At 38.8% G+C, this 22,643-nt stretch overlaps 1 protein-coding gene and 1 pseudogene across 3 annotated transcripts in view; one reads left to right on the top strand and one right to left on the bottom strand.

The window, feature by feature from the left end:
- Positions 1–22,643, top strand: part of DDX10 (DEAD-box helicase 10) — a 329,122-nt gene that overhangs the window by 238,001 nt on the left and 68,478 nt on the right. The gene's annotated exons all lie outside the window — the stretch shown is intronic.
- LOC123857907 (ubiquitin-ribosomal protein eL40 fusion protein-like) lies at positions 8,932–9,919 on the bottom strand (annotated as a pseudogene).

Raw genomic sequence — 22,643 nt, 5'->3', positions numbered from 1 at the left:
ACGGTGTGGTTCCTTTCCTCATCTTCCATCCTCCGTACACATCGGCGCAGGCTGTGTTTTACTCGGTAGCTTTCCCTTCTGGTTCCTCCTAACTGTGGAATTAGCATAGGTGGAATTACTACAAAATGTGTTAGCATTTGTCATTGTTGTTGTTACTAAAATAGAGCAGTTTGGTAGGAACCTAGCTCTTTGCTGCAGTGGACTTGGTGACATCTGGGATTCATTGGTCTGCTAGGAACGGCACAGAATCGTGTTCTTGCTAGGAGTTTTGATACAGACTTTCATACCTTCAGAGGAAGAAAGACCTCAAATATTAGAATGGTCTTTGTGCTACTAAGTGATTCATTATTTCCTGATCTCCCCAACAGGCTATTTAATGTATTTATATTGCTTTCACAATAAAAATACTTGGCTGTTTTCAAGATGTGGTGTCAAGAACTGGAGTAAGAACCTTCTGTATTATTTAAATCATGTTCTGCTTTTTTAAGAGTTAGAAATATCCACTTACCTGTTAGTCTCCAGCTTGTAATATTTCTTCTGTGCATTCTTTCAACTAAGAATTTTTTAGTAATCATATGCCAGGTGATAGTGAGTACAGGTACAGAGGATGAAACATAAAGAAAAATACCTTTCCTGGGCGCCTGGGTGGCTCAGTTGGTTGAGCGACTGCCTTCGGCTCAGGTCGTGATCCTGGGGTCCCAGGATCGAGTCCCGCATCGGGCTCCCTGCTCGGCAGGGAGTCTGCTTCTCCCTCTGACCCTCCTCCCTCTCATGCTCTCTGTCTCTCATTCTCTCTCTCGCAAATAAATAAAATCTTTAAAAAAAAAAAAAAAAGAAAAAGAAAAATACCTTTCCTGCTGTCACAGTTTTTAGTTTAGCAGAGGTTGCAGACAGCTAAGCATGCAGTTACAAAAGAATAGAATGGATACATGCGGTGATCTGGTGGGGGAGGGGATGGGGGGAGGCTGGGGTGAGCAGGGCAGGTAGGGAATGAGCACAGAGAGCAAGGGAGGAAACTAACCTGGGCTTGGTGACTCTGGAAAAGCTTCGTGAAGGGAGTGACGTCTAAGCTTAACCTGAGTGAAGTTTTAAGTCTTGCCTCAACAGGGAGAAGAGAGGTTGCCCTTCTCAACAGTGCGGCCTTTGAAGTGAAACAAGAGTATCTTTAACCATATTCCAGTTAAACTCTTCTTTCACTAGAATTGTTCCTTTTAGCTGTGCCTCACAAGCTGAGAGATTTGGTCTTGAGCATGTAATATAAGGTTAATTTTTGTATATCTAGTAGCATTTATCATGTTTGGTTTATGGCCATCTTCATGTGAATTGCTAATGATGAAAATTTGCAAAGTATTGAATACGATGAAAAAGAAGCAGCTGGGTGTTCAAGATATTCATTATTCAGTCAAATTAAGTTTTTAATATTTATAATCCTAACCTTTTTCAAACAAAAAAAGGAAAGAGAAGAAGGTTGTGGTTAGACTTTTACTGCCTGATAATATGTTACTGTTTTTTTCACAGACCAGTCTCTGGCCCTGACAGGTTATTTTATAAAAAATCCTTACATTGGTGGTCCATTATTCTAGGTGGCATAAGACCCATTACATCTATAATTTGTACTGAGACTATTGGCATAATTTAGACATGATAACTTCAATATGGATTGATGCCTTTTCCTGCACAGAGTAAACTGTTTTACATCTACTATCAGGAGCTGTTCTTTTCAGCTTCTGCGACACAGCTCTGTGTCAAAAGATTGACGAAGGATTTTTGTTTACCTGCTTTTTCATTTGTTTGGGGTTTTTGTTTTATTTTTCAACTGTGTTCCATGTTAGCTTTCTGGTTTTGAGTGAACTTGCTTTATCTTTAAGATTTGTCTCCTACGAACAAACTGAGGGTTGCTGGAGTGGGGGGTGGGGTGGGAGGGATGGGGTGGCTGGGTGATAGACACTGGGGAGGGTATGTGCTCTGGTAAGCGCTGTGAATTGTGCAAGACTGTTGAATCTCAGATCTGTACCTCTGAAACAAATAATGCAATATATGTTAAGAAAAAAAAAAAGAAGAAGAAGGTAGCGGGAGGGGAAGAATGAAGCGGGGGAAATCGGAGGGGTAGACGAACCATGAGAGACGATGGACTCTGAAAAACAAACAGGGTTCTAGAGGGGAGGGGGGTGGGAGGATGGGTTAGCCTGGTGGTGGGTATTGAGGAGGGCACATTCTGCATGGAGCACTGGGTGTTGTGCACAAACAATGAATCATGGAACACTTCATCTAAAACTGATGTAATGTAATGATGTAATGTATGGGGATTAACATAAGAATAAAAAAAAAGAAGATTTGTCTCCTACGTAAAGGAGGTGACCCACGTTCATCTGTGTGGTGTCTCCTCATGTTCTGTGACATTTCTTCACTAAATCTTGCTTCCCAACTTCTCTTCCAAGACTTAACAGTCAGCTTTGTAAAGTGTGGAAGGCTTTCCACCTGCAACAGAAATGTGTATGACTCAGAGACAAATTTCTGGGGAAGGAAAATGGCCAGGAAGCATTTTCATTTCTTTTTAACTGTTTTTGGTTGGGACCAGTTATGGCACATTATATATTTTATATGAATTTTACTGGAATTTTTGGTTCTGAATCTAGGGGGTGATTCTTTTTTAAGGGGACTTTTTTTTTTTCTTCTCAGAGTCTAGGTAATTATGAAAAGAAAAATACTATTGACTACAGTTCCATTTACTTGAATCCCTGTTCACTGGTGGATCTAGTTGTGGGTGGCAGATGAGGAAAGAAGTCAGCTCAGCTTAATGATATATTGACTTTATTGTGTGCCTGTCATTCTTTCCTTTCACTCTTTTTAACTTCAGGAGATTTATCCCTGATTCTAATCTGCCTAGCAGCTTTCAAGGGAAAATCTCCATCTTCTCTTCTTATTTGTGAAATACAAAGTTCCATGAATTATCACATTTCATAGGGCTTTGATCAGAACTTCATGTGAATTGTGGTTGACAAGGAGTTAATTTTACTTGACTTTCTTTAAATTGTGTTCATTTTATCTTTCTCCACTTTGTCATTGTCCTCAAAACAAAACAAAACACAACACAACAAAACAAAAAAGAATATCCTGTGTGGTTAATAGCATGAATGGAGAAACTTAAAAGGCAGGTTGTTGGGTTGGGTGTGGGGAAAAGCAGTATTATTTATCTTGCGATTCATAGGGGAAAGGATGCTACCCATTGAGGAAGGAAAGTGTTATTTTCTGGGGTGAGGGTTAGGATGGGAAAGACTCTTTGGGCAATTTGGGGTTTAGGAGGTTCCCAGTTTGACCTTATTTGTGGTCCCGGTTTTTGCTCTGTGCTTTCTGTTTCTCTGTCATTTAGCCACCCACTGAATAACTGGGACTCAATGACAGTTAGGAGTTTGTCATGTTTCAGAAGTGTTAGGGTCATTTCTGACGAACCATATAGCAAGGGTAATGAACTGACGAGTCGGGTTCTCTTGGCTGCTACCCATAGTCTGGTGCATGGCAACTTTGTTTTCACTGAAAAGACTGTTGAGAACAACACTTTCTTAGGATGATCCTTTCCTTCATTTCACATGGCCTCATGTAGAATGGAATCATAACTAATGATTATATGGCATTCCATTATTTATATACCATAATTTCCTTATCCACTCTCCTTTTAGAGTTCTAGGTTGTACCTTGCTTAGGTTTTTTCATTTTTGTTGTTTGGTTTTGTTTACTTTTGTTTTTGCCATTATAAGTAAAATTAGTATATAACATTATATTACTTGGAGGTATACAACATTGTTATTCGACATTTATATGGGATATAAAATAATTACCACCAAAAGTCTAATTACCACCTATCAACATACGATTTGACCCTCTTTACCCATTTCACCTACCCCGCCAACTCCCTTCGCTTCTGGTAACCATCAGTTTGTTCTCGGTATCGATGAGCTTGTTGTGGTATTCTTTTGTTTGTTCATTTGTTGTTGTTGTTTTCAGATTCCACATATGAGTGAAATCATACAGTACTTGTCTTTCTCTGTCTGATTTATTTCACTTAGCATAATGCCATCAGGGTCCATCGATGTTGTCACAAATAGCAAGATTTTGTTCTTATTTATGGCTGAATAGTAATCCATTGTTTATTTATGTCACATCTTTATCCATTTATCTATTGATGGACATTTAGGTTTTTTCTGTATCTTAGTTATTGTAAATAATGCTACAGTGAACCTATAGGAGTACATATATCTTGTTGAATTGGTGTTTTCATTTTCTTTGGATAAACACCCAGAAGTGGAAAAGCTGGATCATGTGGTAGATCTGTTCTTAATTTTTGAGGAATCTATGTACTGTTTTCCACAGTGGCTGCACCAGTTCACACTCACACCAGCAGTGCACGAGGGTTCTTTTCTCCACATCCTCACCAACACTTGCTATTTCTTGGCCTTTTGATAAGAGCCATCCTAACAGGTGTGAGGTGATATCTCATTGTAGTTTTGAATTGCATGATTAGTGATGTTGAGCATCATTTCATGTGTCTGCTGGCCATCTGTATGTCTGCTCTGGAAAAAAAGATCTATTCACATCTTCTGCCTAATTTTTAATTTTTTTTTTTATTTGTTGAGCTACATATGTTATTTATCTAGTTTGGATATTAACCCCTTATTGGATATGATTTGCAAATATCTTTTCCCATTCAGTAGGTTGCCTTTTTGTTTTGATGATGATTTTCCTTGCTGTACAGAAGCTTTTCAATTTGATGTAGTCCCATTTGTTTATTTTTGCTTTTGTTTCTGTTGCTTTTGGAATCAGATTTACAAACACATCATCGAGATTGATGTCAAAGAGCTTACTGCATAAGTTTTTCTCTAGGAATTTTATGGTTTCAAGTCTTCTATTCATATCTTTAATCCATTTTGAGTTAATTTTTGTGTATGGTGTAAGATAGCAGTCTAGTTCTTGTCTGACCAGTTTTCTCAGCAGTATTTGTTGGAGAGACTGTCCTTTCTCCATTGTATGTTCTTGGCTCATTTATCCCAATTGTCTCTGTATATGTGGATTTATTTATGGACTCTTAGTTCTGTTCCATTGACCTGTGTGTCTGTTTTTTTGTGCCCATACCATACTGTTTTGATTACTATAGCTTTTAGTATAGTTGAAATTAGGAAACATGATACCTCCAGCTTTGTTCTTTCTCAAGATTGCTTTGACTACTCAGGATCTTTTGTGGTTCCATGCAAATTTTAGGATTATTTGTTGTAGTTCTGTGAAAAATGTCATCAGAATTTTTTTTTTGATAGGGATTGTATTGAATCTATAGATTCCTTTGATTATATGGACATTTTAACAATACTAATTCTTCCATCCATGAGCATGGAATATCTTTCCATCTATTTGAGTCTTTAAATTCTTTCATCAGTGTCTTACAGTTTTTAGTATACAGGTCTTTCACCTTCTTGTTTAAAAATTTTTCCTAGGTATTTTATTCTTTTTGATGCAATTGTAGATGAAATTGCTTTCTTAATTTCTCTAACAGTTGTTCATTAGTGTATAGAAACACCACAGATTTCTGTATGTTAATTTTGCATCCTACAACTTTACTGAATGTATTTATTAGTCCTAACAGTGTCTTGATGCAGACTTCAGGGTTTTCTGTAGTAACATGTCATTTGCAAATAGTGATGGTTTTACTTTTTCCTTTTCGATTCTTTCTACTTCTGACTTTTGTTTGTTTATATTTTTTTATTAATTAATTTTTTGCCTAATTGCTGTGCTTAGGACTTCTAGTGCTATATTGAATAAAAGTGACGAGAGTGGGCATTGTTGTCTTGTTCCTAATCTTAGAAGGAAAGCTTTTGTTTTTTCACCATTGAGAATGATGTTAACTGTGGGTTTGTCAGTATGCCCTTTATTGTGTTGAGGTACATTCCCCCTATACTCCCTTTGTTGAGAGTTTCTATCATAGATATGATAGAATAGGATAGGATGCTGAATTTTGTCAAATGTTTTTTTACATCTATTGAGATGATCACAAGATTTTTATTCTTTTTTTTTTTTTAAGATTTTATTTATTTATTTGACAGAAAGAGACACAGTGAGAGAGGGAACACAAGCAAGGGGGAGTGGGAGAGGGAGAAGCAGGCTCCCCGCGGAGCAGAGAGCCTGATATGGGGCTTGATCCCAGGACCCCAGGACCATGACCCGAGCCGAAGGCAGTTGCTTAACAACTGAGCCACCCAGGTGCCCACAAGATTTTTATTCTTCATGTGCTGTATGATGTTGGTAGAGTTGTGGATGTTGAATCAATCTTCCATCCCTGGGTAAATCTCACTTGACCATGGTGTTGTGTGATCCTTTTAATGTATTGCCGAACTTGGTTTGCTAATATTTTGTTGGGGATTTTTGCATCTTTGTTCATCAAGGATATTGGCCTGTAATTTTCTTTTTTTGGTGGTGTCTTTGGTTTTTCGGATCAGGGTAATGCTGGCCTTGTAAAATGAGTTTAGAAGCATCCTCTCCTCTTTAATTTTTTGGAAGAATTTGAGAATGATGGGCATTAAATCTTCTTTAAATGTTTGGTAGAATTCACCAGTGAAACCATCTGGTCCTGGGCTTTTATTTCTGGGAAGTTTTTGATTAAGGATTCACTGTCCTTACTAGAAATTGGTCAGTTCAGATTTTCTCTATCTTCATGATTCATCCCTTGAAGATTGTGTGTTTCTAGAAATTTATCCATTACTTCCAGATTGTCTAATTTGTTGGCATATAATTGTTTGTAGTAGTTTCTTATGGGTCCTTTGTATTTCTGTGGTGTCAGTTGTTACCTTTTATTTCTGATTTTATTTTTTGAGTCCTCTCTCCTTTTTTCTTGATGAAGCTGGCTAAAGGTTCATCAATTTTGTTGATCTTTTCAAAGAACCAGCTCTTAGTTTCACTGATCTTTTCTGTTATTTAGTCTCTATTTCATTTATTTCTGGTGTGATCTTTATTATTTCCTTTCTTCTCCTAACTTTAAGCTTTATTTGTTGTTCTTTTCTTTGTTGCTTTGGGTGTGAAGTTAGATTGTTTACTTGGGATTTTTCTTGTTTCTTGAGGTCTTGAGGCATGTATAGTTATGAACTTACCAGCAGAAACACTTTTGCCGCATCCCATAGATTTTGGTATCATATTTCTGTTTACATTTGTCTTTAGATAATTTTTTATTTCTCCTTTGATTTTTTCAATGACTTATTGGTTGTTTAGTAGCATGTTGTTTAACTGCTATGTTTTTGTGGTTTTGCTAGTTTTCTTCTTTATACCATTGTGATTGGAAAAGATGCTTGATGATTTAAATTTTTGAGTTTATTGAGACTTGTTTTGTGGTTTAATACGTGAGCTCTCCTGAAGAATGTTCCATATGTACTTGAGAAGAATGTGCATTCTGTTGCTTTTGGATGGAATGTTACATATATATTTATTAAGCCCATCTGGTTTCATGTGTTGTTTAAGGCTGATGTTTCTGTATTGATTTCCTCTCTGGATGATCTGTCCATTGACATAAGTGGGGTGTTATACAGTCCCCTATTATTATTACATTGCTGTCAGTTTCTCCCTTTAGGCTTGTCAGCATTTGTTTTATATATTTTGGTGCTCATAGGTTGGATGCATATATACTTATAAATATTACATATTCTTGCTGGGTTGACCCCTTTATAATTATGTGGTGCTCTTTGTCTTATATTACAGTATTTGTTCTAAAGTCTGTTTTGTCAGATAAGAGTTTTGCTACACCAGTTTTCATTTCTATTAGCCTGGAATGTCTTTCTCCATCCCTTCACTTTCAGTCTGTGTGTGTCCCTAATTCTGTAGTTAGTCTTTTTTTTTAAATCCATTCAACCACTCTGTCTTTTGATTGGAAAATGTAGTCTTTTTACATTTAAAGTAATTAATTATCGATAGGTATACATGTATTGCCATTTTGTTTATTGTTTTCAGGTTGTTTTTGTAGTTCTTCTTTGTTCCTTCTTTTCTTGCCTTCCTTCCTTGTGATTGATAATGAATTTCTTTAGTACTGGGCATGGATTCCTTTCTTTTTATTTTCTGGCTTTTCTGTAGTTCCTCTATTCCTTTCTTTTTTCTCTCTTTCACTGTGGTTTGATGGCTTTCTATAGTATTATGTTTAGATTTTTTTCTCATTTTTTTTCGTGTGTTCTGTGGTTACAATGAGGTTCACATATAGCATCCTTTGTATATAATGGTTGGTTTTAAGTTGATAGGAACTTAAATTTGAACACAGTAGAAAAATTTATATTTTTAATCCCCCCTACACATTTTGTATTTTGATGTCACATTTTTATATTTTTATGCATCCCTTAACTAATTATTATAGTTTGGGTACTTTTACCACTACTGTCTTTTAACTTTCCTACTTGCTTTATAAATGATTGATCCACTGTCTTTTGTATGTATTTACCTGTTCCAGTGAGATTTTTACTTTCATATATTTTCTTGTTATTAATTAGTGTCATTTCTTTTCAGCTTTATTAAAGAAGTCCTTTTAACATTTCTTGTAGGTCCAGTTTAATGGTGATGAACTCTTTTTTTGCTGTTGTGTTTATCTGGAAAACTCTTGATCTCCCCTTCAATTCTGAATGATAACTGTGCTGAGTAGACAATTTTTTGGTTGGAAAATGTTTCCTTTCAGCACTTTGAATATGTCATGCCACTTTCTTACTCCAGCAAAGTTTCTGCTGAAAAATCTGAAAGCCTTATAGGCTTTCCCTTGTACTTAACAAGTTGTTTTCTTTTGCTGCTTTTGAGATTCTATCTTTAACTACCCCTCCCGACCCCCCAGTCATTGAAAGGGAAACTTTATTGAGGCCCCAGGGCCTTGGGGCTCAGGCAGGAGGCTACCATGTGAGCAAAGGAAGAGCCAGTGGAAGGGCCTTATTTTACCTTCTTCTTGGGGTGCAGGTTGTTGGTGTGGCCACCCTGCTTGTGGCAATTGACAGCACAGGGGTGTAGGCGAGCATAACACTGGAAGCAGATCATCTTGTCACAGTTACATTTCTGGGCCAGCTGGCAGAGGAAGGGCTCAGTGATGCCACCCTGCAGGTGAAGCACCAAGTACAAGGTGTATTCTTTCTGGATATTATAGTCTGAGAGAGTGTGGTTATCCTCCAGCTATTTGCTCCCCAAAGTCAGATGCTGCTGGTTAGGCAGGATGCCCTCCTTGTCTTTGATTTTGGCTTTGATATTCTCAGTCATGTCACTGGGCTCATCCTCGAGGGTGGTGGTCTTGCCTGTCAGGGTCTTCATAAAGATCTGTATCTCTGAGTCCACAAGGCCACCACCCCTGAGCCACTTGGCCACTTCATTGAAGAGAAGTGCTTGGTGTGGATCTCTTTGGGTTCATCTCTTTTGGAACCCTCTGGGCTTCCTTGATCTGAAATTTTGTTGCCTTCCTCAAATTAGGGAGGTTTTCAGCCATTCTGTTTTCAAATAAGTTTTCTGGCCCTTTCTCTCTTTTCTCCTTCTGGGTACCCTCTAATGCAAATGTTATTCCACTTGATGTTGTCACAAAGGTCCCTTAAGGTATCTTCTCTTAAAAAAATTCATTTTCTTTTTGCTGCACTGTCTAGGTGAATTAGATTGTTTGATATTTCAGCTTGCTGATCTGTTCTGCTTTATCCAGTGTGCTGTTGAACCCCTCTAGCTTATATTTCAGTTTAGGTATTATTCTTCAGCTCTCTGACTTCTGCTTGATATTTTCTTATATTTTTCTGTCTCCTTTGAAGTTCTCACTGTGTTCATCCATTCTTCTCCCAAGTTCATTGATGAATATTACTTTGAACTCTTTATCAGATGGATCAATTATCTCTGTTTTATTAAGGTCTTTTAGTGAGGCTTTTTCTTGTTCTCTGATTTGGAGCATATTCCTCTATTCCTCTATCTCCTCATTTGCCTCTCTGTATTTGTTTCTACGTATTAGGTAAAATAGCTACCTCTCCCATCCCAGAAAGAGTGCCCTTGTAGGGGTGCCTGGGTGGCTCAGATGGTTAAGCATCTGCCTTCGGCTCGGGTCATGATCCCAGGGTCCTGGGATTGAGCCCCGCATCGAGCTCCCTGCTTGGCGGGGGCCTGCTTCTCCCTCTGCTGTTCCCCCTGCTTGTGCTCTCTTGCTCTCTCTGTCAAATAAATAAATAAAATCTTAAAAAAAAAAAAAAAGTGTGCCCTTGTATAGAAGATGTCTCATGGAGCTCAGAGACAATATCCCCCCTGGCCACTTGCACCAGGAACTCAGGGGGCACTCCCCTGTATGAGTTCCATGTGCCCGCCTGCTGTGGTGGGGCCATGGCTATGGCACAGGAGTGTGTGGGGATGTTGTGCAGCCTTAGCTGTATTGTGCCACTGTGGCACTGGGGTGGGCAGGGTTCTTTCCTGGCCTGGCTGTGGTATGGAGGTGGGCAGGGCACTCAGCAGTGGGCACCCTCCATTGCCAACAGGCTCAAGGAAGAGTTCCAAAATGGTGCCTTCCAGCACTGGCACCAGCAAATTAGAATTAAGACTTCAAAAATGACCTCTACCAATGTCTGTGTCCCTGGAGAGTCCTAACCAAGTTCCTGCCTCTCTGGCAGACTCTTCGAGATCAGTAAGTTGGTCTCCTTCACATATGGTCTGGCAGTATTCAAACTGGTATCTTTGTACCAGGTCCCAGAGTGAGGGAGTCTCTTGTCAAGCCCTTTATGAGCATGTTCTCTGTTCCCTAGTTTTCCTACATATGATCCCCATTGGTTTTCATAGGCATTTTGGGGGCTCATCTCTCCTGTGCAGCATCTAGGGGTTGGCTGCCTGATGTGGAGCACACACCCCTGACTTCTTTGGGAGAAGTTCTGTATCTGTGAGATTCCTCCCAATTATGCATCACCACTCCTGGGCTTAGTTGCTGGTTTGTTTTGTATTGTTTTGGCAACGCTGTGTCTCTTCTCCTACCTGTGTTAGCACTACTCTTTTATCCTTTGTTGTGGAGGCTCTGTTCATCTGGTTATCAGGTCTTTTTTCAGAGGAGATTATTTCATATGTAACTGTAAATTTGTTGTGACGATGGGAAGAAGTGAGATTGGGATCTTGCTATGCCACCATATTGAGCCCCTCCCTTCTGTAAGTAATTCTTTAAGGGACAGCTTTGCTGAAGATTGGATTTTCTCTCTCTTGAAATCATTTGAAAGGCTAATGAGGAGTAAGACTAAACCGTAAAACGTAACTTTTCCAGATATCTGGAACACTGGGGACATATTTGAGTAGGGGGTGATCTTGGATATTGAAAACAAATAAGTGAAAAGTACTTTGAGGAGAAAAGCTGATGTGTTTCTGGGAAGCACAAAATGTTCTACATACACATTAGCAGTGTGAAAAATACCTACTATAAATCCAGCTTGTATGGGTGCTTGATTTTTTTTTAATCTGAGAGAAGAGAAATAATTATGTTTGCCTTCTAAATTACTGCAGAGCAGGGATTCTTAATCTAGGATCTATAGATGAGCTTTAGAGGAATCTTGGCCATCCTGAAATTGTATGCAAAAATGATGGTGTGGGCGTGCATACCGCATAGACACTCCCCATGCATTTATCTGGAAAGGGGGGCCATTTATTTTCATTGAATTCTCGAGTGGATTTATGAACCAGAAAAATAGAGATGGGGCCAGAACTTTTTGCCAATCCTAAATGACACATGTGCGTTTTTCAGAAGGAAACATATATATGGACCATTCATGTGATTGCAGTCCTCTGCATTCTATTTCCTCTCACCAACCCCAGCCTTTTCTCTTTATTAGAGCGTTGACCTAAGAGGGCATCTTTTGCTCTTTTACTTATGTTTATAATGAATGCTGAGCCAATCAGTCTTTTCTTTGACTGCATTTTTTTTTTTTTTAATCTGTTTTTAGTCTTGAGCAGCTAGAAAGGAAGCATTAAGGACACAATGCATTTCAGTTCCATTTCATATGCGGGAGCCTTCCACATCAGAAGGAAGCTGGACAGATTTTATGGAATGTACTGCAGTAATTAATCTTCATTAGGACTGTTGCCATGGCCTTGTAAATTAAAATTTATGATAAGAGGGAAGGTCTCTGGCACAACATATTTGAATACCAGAGTGCCTATCCTTAAGGATAGATACAGAGATTTCTGAGAATTTTCTTTAATGGTCCCAGCTTACTTATTATTAGTTTAAAATTCTTTAGGAAAAAATCCAGGCTACATTTCTTGATATGAATGTGGAAGGAGAGCTTTATACAAAAGGGGCACAAACTTGGACACTCAGGTGCTGACTCTTAGTAGCTTTCCACACATGATTCAGCAGCATGTTATAAAAAGAAACTCGAGAGTTTCTGTGTAAGTGAATACTCACTGTTTCCCATCTCAGTCCTCAGCTTCCTTCTAGCTATATTATTAGTCAGCAGTTTCACCTGATTTCTTTCCTTTGCATTCCAAAAAAGAGAGAAAAGAGCAAGAATTTGAAAAGCTGCACATACACTATAGCAAAGGGAGTGTGCTTTCTTCAGTCTGCACTGTCCTGGCTTTTGTTAGGTTTCTAAAAGGGCTTGTGCATTGATGTTGATCCTCTGTTTTATGATGTAACACACATGAATGTACACACCCCTAATTGCACATGGATAAATGCAGCTGCTACAGAGGTTAAGAGCTCGAAGACGAGCAAGCCATCATGATGTTTTCTGGCTGCAGTCTCTTTTCTAGTGTCAGGCTTACAGAATCCCCAGGGACTTTGGCTGCCATTTTATCACTTAATAATTGGAACTGCTTGCCCCAGTGTCCTTGGAAGTTTGGTGCTCACTCCACTACATTGTGTTTCTGCCAAAACTGCATACACCAGGGAAGAAGTTGACAGGATTCCCCAGCACATCTTTTTCTTCTGTGGTGCCTTGGCCACAATCATAACAGACGACGCTTGGAACATTCTTGAGGCTTGGAGTAGTGGTTCTGACTGCAGCATCCTTGTAGCCCAGGGAGTATGGTTTCCAGGTTACAGAGGACGTTCTGATCTCTTTTTATTGGAGTTAATTCACACACCATTTATTTAAAGTATACTGTTTAACAACGAGCGGTCTTCCTATTCATGGCAGGTACTAATGATTATGTTCTTTTTCTTGTAATGTTTCATTTGTCCTGTCTCTCCCCCTTGTGTAAGTCTGGCTAAAGCTTCCTAAGGGTCAGACAGAATTTTTAAAAAATCAAGTGGTGTAAGACCTAGTAGTTTCCTTTACATGGAAAAATATCATATCAGTGAATTAGCCTCTCTCCTTTTGCCTTTCTGTTTTTTTCAAAGATTTATGTATTTGAGAGAGAGAGCGTGCAAGTGGGGGGAGGGGGAGAGGGAGAGAGAGAATCTCAAGCAGACTCCCTGCTGAGAGGGGAGTCCAACACGGGCCTTGATCTCATGACCCATGAGATCACTACCTGAGCCAAAATCAAGAGTCGGAAGCCCAGCCAGCTGAGCGACCCAGGTGCCCTTGCCTTTCTGTTTTAATATGTAGGAATTTAAACAGTGTCTGCTCCTGGTAGGAGGGTCTTAGAGGCATCTGTATCTCAAAAATAGTTGCTCCAGCAGGTGTTAAATAAGAATTACATGAAGTTCTATGGATTAAGAGACTGAATGCCTTACCCACATACACAACTGCATATAAATTTGGGGAATATTGATCTGTGTGCCATATAATCATAAACTTTGCAACACGGGGAGAAGTAGGAATTTTGTGAAACTAAGTCTGTATTAGAACAAAGGCAAGCTACTTAGCCTTGTGGGAAAACTGGCTTTTGGAGTCAGACCTGAATTTGAATCTGCCTTCCTTTTTATAAGTTTCGGACCATGGACAAGTTACTTAATCTCTGTGACCCTCAGTTTTCTTCACCAGTCAAATGAAGATAATTTTTACCTTGCAAGATTTGTGAAAATCTAATAAAGGTAAAAAGAAAGAGTATGATATATAATAGGATCATTAAGGTATGATAATCTTTTTAATCACTAAGAGCAGAACTCTGATAGGAATTTTTAAATGGGTATATGTATTTACAAGAATAGAATTTAATATTCTCTGGGATATCTACTTTCCATTTTCATCCTCATCAAAATCATTCATGATGACGTGGCAGGCCTTATATTCAAAACAGTCTGCAAAAATGTCCTACAGACTTTATTGAAATGATGAATGATGTAGTGAAGAAAATGTCAAAATATCATGTAATGTATTCTGCTCAACATCTGGGTAGAGAGTCCGTATTACCAAACTGGAGTGTGGGAAAATGCCCTTATCTGTCTGTTCTCCCCTTTTGGCATCCCCATTATTTAGGCATTCACTAAACTGAAGGTTGAACTGTGTGCCTGGCATAGAGCTGTAAAGAAGAGACTGGATCCCAGCCTCTCACAAAATACCCCCCCCCCCCCCGCCCAGAGGAGACAGACCATAAAGAAGTAAACAAAAACAAAGAAAAGGATCTTTAATAAGGGCCATGAAAGCGATCCCTGTAGGATAAGGAGAGAGGCTCTGGGTGAGTTGACTTTATATGAGGTGGTTAGGAAAACTCTTGTGAGGGGAAAACCTGAAGAATTACTGAACGCCTTCTCTTTAAGTAATGAAGGAGTAATCATCCTAACATTCTGACAGTTAACAGAATTTGAGTATTTATTCTAATAGCATAGTCGTGGCTATACACTTATACATACTCCTGCCAGAGGAGAGTCTTGGGGTCCTCCTCATGCCATCGTCCTTCACCTGTGTGTCTGTCCTGACTCTGATGCTAGGTGGTTTTGTGGAAGGTGATGAGGGTAAGAAACAGCTGCTGTCCTAGTCCACAAAGTGGCAGTTCATTGGAAAGGATGTATGGCAGCCTGAGGTGTTATGAGAACAGGAGAGAGAATGCGTGATGATCTAAGTATTCCTACTGAAGACTGGGAAGTTACTTCGGGTTATGAGTTAAAGCAGCATGTTTTTCTTTGGGGTAAGAAGAGAAAACTCTAATAATTTAAGTTATGGTGGTGGTATATTAACTCTTGAACTAGGCAAATATTTTTATGAATAGACTTTATTTTTTTTTAACAATTTTAGTTTTTATAGTAAAATTTAGTGAAAAGTAGAGTTTCCCTGTGTACCCCAACTCTGCGCCACAGCCTTTTCTTTTAACATTTTATTACTGTTTGTTACCGTCAGGGAACCTGTATTCACACATCATTGTCACCCAAAGTTTATAGTTTACTTTTGAGATTCATTCTTTATCTTGTACATTCTGTGAGTTCTCACAAATACATAATGATGTGTATCTACCTTTATAGTATCATACAGAATAGTTCCAGTGCCCTGAAAATCCCCTGTGCTCTACCTGGTCATTGCTTCTTCCTTTTCCTCCCCATCCTTTCTTCTTGCTGCCACCCAAACCCTGGCAACCATTGGTATTTTTCATATATCCATAGTTTTGCTTCTAGAATGTGGTGTAGGTGGAATGATACAGTATTGTGGCCTTTGTGGGTGGCTTCTTCTACTTAGTGATCGGCATTCAAATTTCCTCCATGTCTTTCCATGGCCTGATGAAAATAGTTCATTGTATGGATGTGCTACAGTTTAGTTACCCATTCATCTGTTGAAAGACATCTTGGTTGTTTCCAAGTTTTGGCGATTATGAATAAAGCTGCTATAAACATTCATGTACAGGTTTTTTTATGGACATAGTTTTCAACTTCTTTGGGTAAATACCAGTGAGTACAATTGTTAGATCACATGGTAAGAATGTGTTCAGTTTTGTAAGAAACTGCCAGATCATCTTCCAAAGTATATATACCATTTCGCATGCCCACCAGTAATGAATAAGTGTTTCTGTTGCTCCACACCCTCACCAGCATTTGGTGTTGTTGGTGCTTTTAGATTTTAGCCATTCTGTAAGAATTTTTATAAGGAAAGCTTTTTTTTTTTTTTTTTTAACTTGTAGAACACAGTAGAGCCTGACAATCAGATGGTTTGTTTTTAAGATTTTGGAAATACATAGAGAGTGAAATCCTATTTCCCCAAATGTGAAATTCTAACTTAACAGAGCCCTTCCTTATGAATGGGGCTGCCCTTTGAGGAACTGTATTCCCAACCTCTCAAAGCTTAAGGTTTCCTGTTTTATATAAGACAAATAATGATAGACTTAATTTTAATAAAAGCAGCAAAGACTGCTGTTGCTGAGAATCTTCACCTACCAGAGCACCCAGAAGTCTGTCTCCTTACAGAACTTCTCTGCCTTGGATTCTTACCCCATCAAGGCCCAGACCTCCCCAACATCCCTTCCTGACTGTCCCAACTCCCTGGCGGTTCTTTCTTTGGGCAGTTCCACATTACTGGGACATAAGCTGAGCAGCCAAAACCTGGGTTGTGGTGGTCACTGTTGTTCAGTAGCCTTACGTGTTTGATGGGTTTCAGGGATTAACCTTCACTTCATCTACCATTTAGACCCCCCCCCTTTTTTTTTTCCAATGAAAAACTGTTTTGTACCTTAACAGTAGACTTAAAACTATTTGGGACTCAAGGCATTTTAAATTAAAATGCTTTCACCTTACATGATATATATAATATATATATAACCAAGTAGCATTAAAAAGAAAAAATACTTCCCACTGTGGGGAGTTGGAGAAGGTAAATTAACTCTTACAGTGTATTTGCTATGCATGTATCACTTGTTTATCACTAGTTTCCATGAGGTAGATAGTAATCACATTTTAGAAATTAGAGAATTGACACTTCATGAAGTTAAGCCATTTTCCCAAGTTTTGGGCAGTTGCTAGCATTCCAGTCAGGTCTGACCCCAACATCCCTTTCTTTCCTCCATACCAAAATTTTTGTAGAGCCATATTTAATAATAGTAGTTGAGTCACTGTTAAGTAACTGGTTTTAAAAAGTAACCACTTCAACATGAAACATGTTGGGGGACAAAGGAGATACTCTTTACCTTATGAGATATATAGATATTCTAGAGAAGTTACATGTATTGTTGCAAAGAAAAAAAGATTACTTGTTTGTTGAATTGAAATGCCAGGTTATGCTCTTTCTGTAATGTTGAAGTATTACCTCATTTCTTATTCTGAGTTTGAGGTTATTGGGTGCTTCTTGTGCTAGTGTTATTTTCCTTCTGCTTAAATGTTTTAATTTTCACTGTGGCTTTGATCTGTCGGATTTCTTTGGAATTAATGATGCATTCTTTGAAAAAAGAAAAGTACCGGTTTAAACGTCAACTTACATACTGGCTTACAAAGAAGGTAAGAGTGTGTTTTAATTAGGGATTGTTCTTTCTGACCAACTGTATATGTTACAGAGTAGGCCAATCAGATATTTAGCAGTACAGAAGCTCAGCCCACTGGCTTTATTCATCATTTAAGAAACATTTATTGAGCCCTGGGATACTAGGGCAGTGTGGCTACAAAGACAAAGTTTTTGTCCTCAAGGAACTTGCAGTTTAATGGGGGAAGCAGATAAGTAGTCGATCTCATTTTCAGATGTTATAATGGAACAATGCATAGTGCTTAGGGGCCCTCTCAGAGGGCACTTAACTCAGATGGAGATGGCCTGGAAAAGCTTCCCAGAGTCGAGTCAGGCGAAGGAGGGGATGGAAGGCCAAAGCCTAAATTAAGGCAGTTACTTAGGTTCTGGGAAAACTTTAGATGGATTTCAGAGAGATTAGTACAGAATTGATCAATTAAAGTAAGGTTGTGAAGGAGAAGGTGCCTCAATAATGACGTCCAGGCCTTTATTAAAAGGGTGTCACTGTTCACTCAGAAGGGAAATGTAGGAGGAACAGATTTGGGGAAAACATGCTCTAGTTAGTGCATGTTGAGATTGGGGTGCCCGTGAAGATGGAGGCAGAGATAGCCAGGAGCTGGTTGAATATGCAGATCTGGGGGTCAGGAAGAAACTCTGAGCTAAAGATGCATATCTTTAAAGTCATTAGCATTATGGAAGAGAGTTGAAATACTGAACTGCTTGAGAATATGCAGAATGAAGATAGAAAATGAGAATAGTAGAGGGCTAAGGATGGAACCTGGAAATGCGGACATTGAAGTAATGGACAAAGGAAGAAGAAGCTGAGAAGATACACTCTGAGGGAGGCAGAAGCTGACCTTTACTGAAAATTTAGATAATTGTCCATTACATTTCATCCTGTGTATATAATTTTGAAAAACATGTGCAAAGCCAAAATTTGGGATCCCACGAACTTAAATGCTATTCATAATAGAGGATCGATCAAACAGGAGCTTGTACACCCACAGACTGGACTGAATGCTCTGGAGGTGCTCCCATGAATAGTGGAGCTCTGTTGGAAGTGGAACCCGAAGCAAAGTCTGTTTAAACATTGCCTACTTCACTGCAGTAGGGTCCTTCTCGGAAATTTGCACAACCCCAGCAAGGTCATGATTTCTGCCATTCAGATGAGTGGACACTCACTGATGATTTCTTTATTCAGTCCATCTTCAGGGATGAAGACAAACAGCCCCAGACCTCAAAAGCTAACAGTTTAGTAGGCACAGGGCAGAGATCTACACAAAATCCCTATGATTCATTTCAGAATGAGTGCTGTGGGAGAGGCACAAACATTGCATAAAGTGGGGTCAAAGGTGGAATCTTTGAGGAGGAGATGACAAAACTGGGTTTTGAAGGATATGGAGGATATAGATAGTTGTAAAGCAGTAAAGGGGAGTCCCAAATGGAGGCAAAATTAGTTGAGAGCCTAGAGCATGTTCAGGACTAAAAACTAGTCTGAAAGAACAAGGGGTGTATTAAAGGAGGGGGTATAATGCAGAATAGGGTACAAAGGCAGGCCTACACCAGGTTATGAGAAACTTAAAGATTATACTAAGTAATAGTAGAAGGCAGTCACTGAAATGTTGAAGAATTATAAGAGCCAAGATATGCTTCCCAAAGAATCTTCCTTTAAGCACATGTAGGGTTGGTTGGTGGGAATAGGGTGAATGTTATGTGGGAGACATTAAGGTTTAATGTATGATATTTCAATAAGAATCTAGATTTAGGGGCGCCTGGGTGGCTCAGTTGGTTAAGTGACTGCCTTCGGCCCAGGTCATGATCCTGGAGTCCCGGGATCGAGTCCCGCATCGGGCTCCCTGCTCGGCGGGGAGCCTGCTTCTCCCTCTGACCCTTCTCCCTCTCATGCTCTCTATCATTCTCTCTCTCTCTCAATAACAAATAAATAAAAATCTTTAAAAAAAAAAAAGAATCTAGATTTAGAAGACTTTTTAACTTTTTCTTTAATTCTTGGGGAATAGTGAGCATGGAAACCATTATTGAATGGCTTTCTTAGAAGCCCAATATGTAAAACTAAAAAGTGAAACTACCCAAACTCTGAGAAATTTCTGCCTATGGCCCATGGAGCCAGTTGTTGAGTCTAGAACAGCGACTTTGCAACATTTTGATTATCACAGAGAACTTTTGCTTTCACCCCTAATGGTCCCTGTGTTTTGAAAGATTTTTGTCTTTCAGGAAAGTTAATAAAAAGTTAATGTTTTGCATTTGTTTTATTAACAAAGACAATTTCCAGTCCACTCAAGTGTCTGAAGTGTCAAGTGTTTACAAAGCTGAGTTAATAAAATTCCAGCCAAACCAAAGAAATACCAGAACTTAGTCTGGGGCACACAGTTGCAGGTATTTTGAAATGCTGAAAGTAACCCATGACCCATCTCTTCTGACAAAAGAAATCTCACTGTTCCCCTTACTTCTGTGGATCCAGGAATCCAAGTTGAAGCTTATATGGCACACCTACTTTCATGCTTCTGAGCTTTGTGGAATTACAAAGAATAATTGTAATTTTTCTTTGTCCAGAACTACTTTTCCCTTCAAATTTAACTTTCTTTTTTTATTGCAAAGAGTAATACAAGCTTGTTACAGAAAAATCAGAAGATATATATACCAGCAAAAAGAACATCTAAAAAAATCTTCCAAATCTTTTTCTCTGCAAACATGCATACAAGCCTTTCTTAAAGATGGACTCTAGCTCTGTATTGGTTTTGTAACTGTTTTCCTGCAACATTGTTTTTAATAGCTACATAGTGTTTCATTTCTAATTTTATAACTCATTTAACAAATGAATCCCTTATGATCGGACGTTTGGGTTTTCAGCTTTCTGAAATTACAAACAGTTTTGCCTTGAGTATCCTGTAACTAAATCTTTATACACACCCTTAATTATTTCTTTGGGATAAATTCTCAGAAGAGAGATTGCTGGGTAAGCATACTTGAAAGACTTTCAGAAGGTGCTACCAAAGTGCCCTCCAGAAAGTTTAGTAGTAATTTATACTCCCACCCAGGAGTTTACATTCTAAGTAGGAGTTAAGTTGCGTACAGGTGAAAAAGAAATCACTTTAGTGTTAGGAAGTAGCAATGCTAAGTGCAAAATGACTAATGAACAATTAGAGCTGTCGGCTTTCAGAGGAAAGAGCTCACTTTTAACAGGGAGTTCAGGTACCTTTAATGGAGGGTGAGAATCGGAGAGGGGTGAGCAGGAGGGAGGCGCTGCATTGACAAAGGGCACAGGTGGGACACACAAGAGGGATCTCTGATCTAAACAAGTAAGGGCCGTGTTTGAGGAGAGGAAGAGGGACCAGGAGGAAGGCTGGTTGACTTAGCAGGTTGACTCCAGGTGTTCCTCCCTCTTTGGTTTCTCACGGGCTGTACTCTTACTCTGGGTGACGAGGCAGCTGCAAGTACCTGAAAAGTTAAAATGTTGAAACCAGGAAATGAAACCTCCTGAAAAACCTGTTCACTTTCTGGAAGAGTTTTGGGTTTGGGGTTCACAAAATTTAGAAAGTAAGAAAGTTCTATTCCATTGAAAATTCAATTAGTAATGTATTTATTAAGATGTTAAAATTGAATTCACATTTCAGTGTTAAATCCTTTTTTCTTCTTAATGATGAATAAATTGGTTCACACATTTACTTTGGGTATTGTGACGAGCTTTTGTGTAATCATTTTCACGAACATTTCAAAGCCATTGAAGTAACATTTCCCTGTTACTCTCGGTTCGTATTACGTATTACAACATGATAATTTTCTTTGTGTTTTGTTGTAGGATTAGTGCTTTAAATGACACACCAGACGTTACTAATTAAATCTCTTTATTAGTTGGATTATTGAAAGATAAGTAGTTCTGAATTCTTTTGCTTTGGTGGTTTTGTTTTTACAGCAGCAGTGGGTGTTTAGTGCCCTGAGCCATACTTCTACTTTTTAAGCTGTGTTTTATCCACCCGTATTTTTTACTGTTACAATGTTGAGCAGTAAGATGGTCCTTTTTGACAGTTCATAGATTTGAAGAATATGGAGATAGTTTGACACTTTATGTCCCATAGAAATCCTGAAATAAAAATAAAATACAGAACTCAGGCCCGGACTCTCGGCCCTGTTGTGTAGGCCATCATGTAATTCTCAGTTCATACTGTGAGCCACCTTACCTCCTTCAGTTCAGTGGAGTAAACTTATTTCATGAAGAAAACTCACAGGTGTTACTGCCATTTCCCACCTGTATTGTGGTTCTTTCTTCCAGCAGACCTATTTCCAGAATGTTCCACCATCTACTAATGCTGTGCTACCGTGGGGCAGCTAATAGAACTCTTGATTGAGAGGTACATGAGCCCCTTTCAGCAGTTGCAGAAAACAACTGAAGAACCAAGAAACTAGAACTCATTGTTATATACATTAGACTGTTAACAAATCCTAAAGAAGTCCCGGGTTTTAATTAGATCCAGGAACCTCCTGTTGAACATTAGCTATATATAGGGTCAGAACCCTTCTACCTGATTCATCAGGATATAAGTAAAACAGAGGTTTCTAGTGCCACACCTTTCCCCCCACCTTTATTGAGATATAATTGATATATAACATTGTGTGAGTGTAAGGTGTACACCATGTTATTTATACACTTACAGATTGCAAAATGATTTCCACCCTAGTATTATTAGCTTATACCTCCATAGCATGACATAATTAGGTTTGTGTGTGTGTGATGAGAACATTAACCATTTATTATCTTAGCAACTTTCAAGTATCTAATACAATATTGTTAACTAGAATCACCATGCTGTACATTAGATCCCCAGAACTGGAACTTTGCACCCTTTGAGCAACATCTCCCCATTGCCCCTACCACCCAGCTCCTGGTAACTATTCCAGTCTCTGATTCCTGAGTTTGCCTTTTTTAGATTCCATATATAAGTGGTATCATTACAGATTTCATCTTTCTTTGTCGGCTTATTTCACTTAACATGATGCCCTCAAGGTCCATCCATTTGGTTGCAAATGTTCTCATGGTTGAGTAATATTTCGCTGTGTATGTATAATACACTGTATCATCTGTCCACCCATCTGAACTGAACACTTAGGTTGTGTCCATTTCTTGCCTGTTGTGAATAACATTGCAATGAACGTGAGAATGTAGACTTGTCTTCAAGATGTTGTTTTCATTTCCTTTGGATATATATACCCAGAACGGGGATTGGTGGATCATTTGGTGGTTCTGTTTTTAATATTTTTAGGAACCTCCATGCTGGTTTCCATAGAGACTATACCGATGGCATTCCCACTAACAGTGCACAAATACTCCCTTTCTGCTTC

The sequence above is a fragment of the Mirounga angustirostris genome, unplaced genomic scaffold (genome assembly GCF_029215605.1).
Source record: "Mirounga angustirostris isolate CCGP_5_RB_7025 unplaced genomic scaffold, mMirAng1.0.hap1 SCAF_13, whole genome shotgun sequence".
Lineage (NCBI taxonomy): Eukaryota > Metazoa > Chordata > Mammalia > Carnivora > Phocidae > Mirounga > Mirounga angustirostris.
The sequence above is the reverse complement of the archived record's forward strand: the minus strand, read 5'-3'. Positions and strand labels throughout refer to the sequence as shown.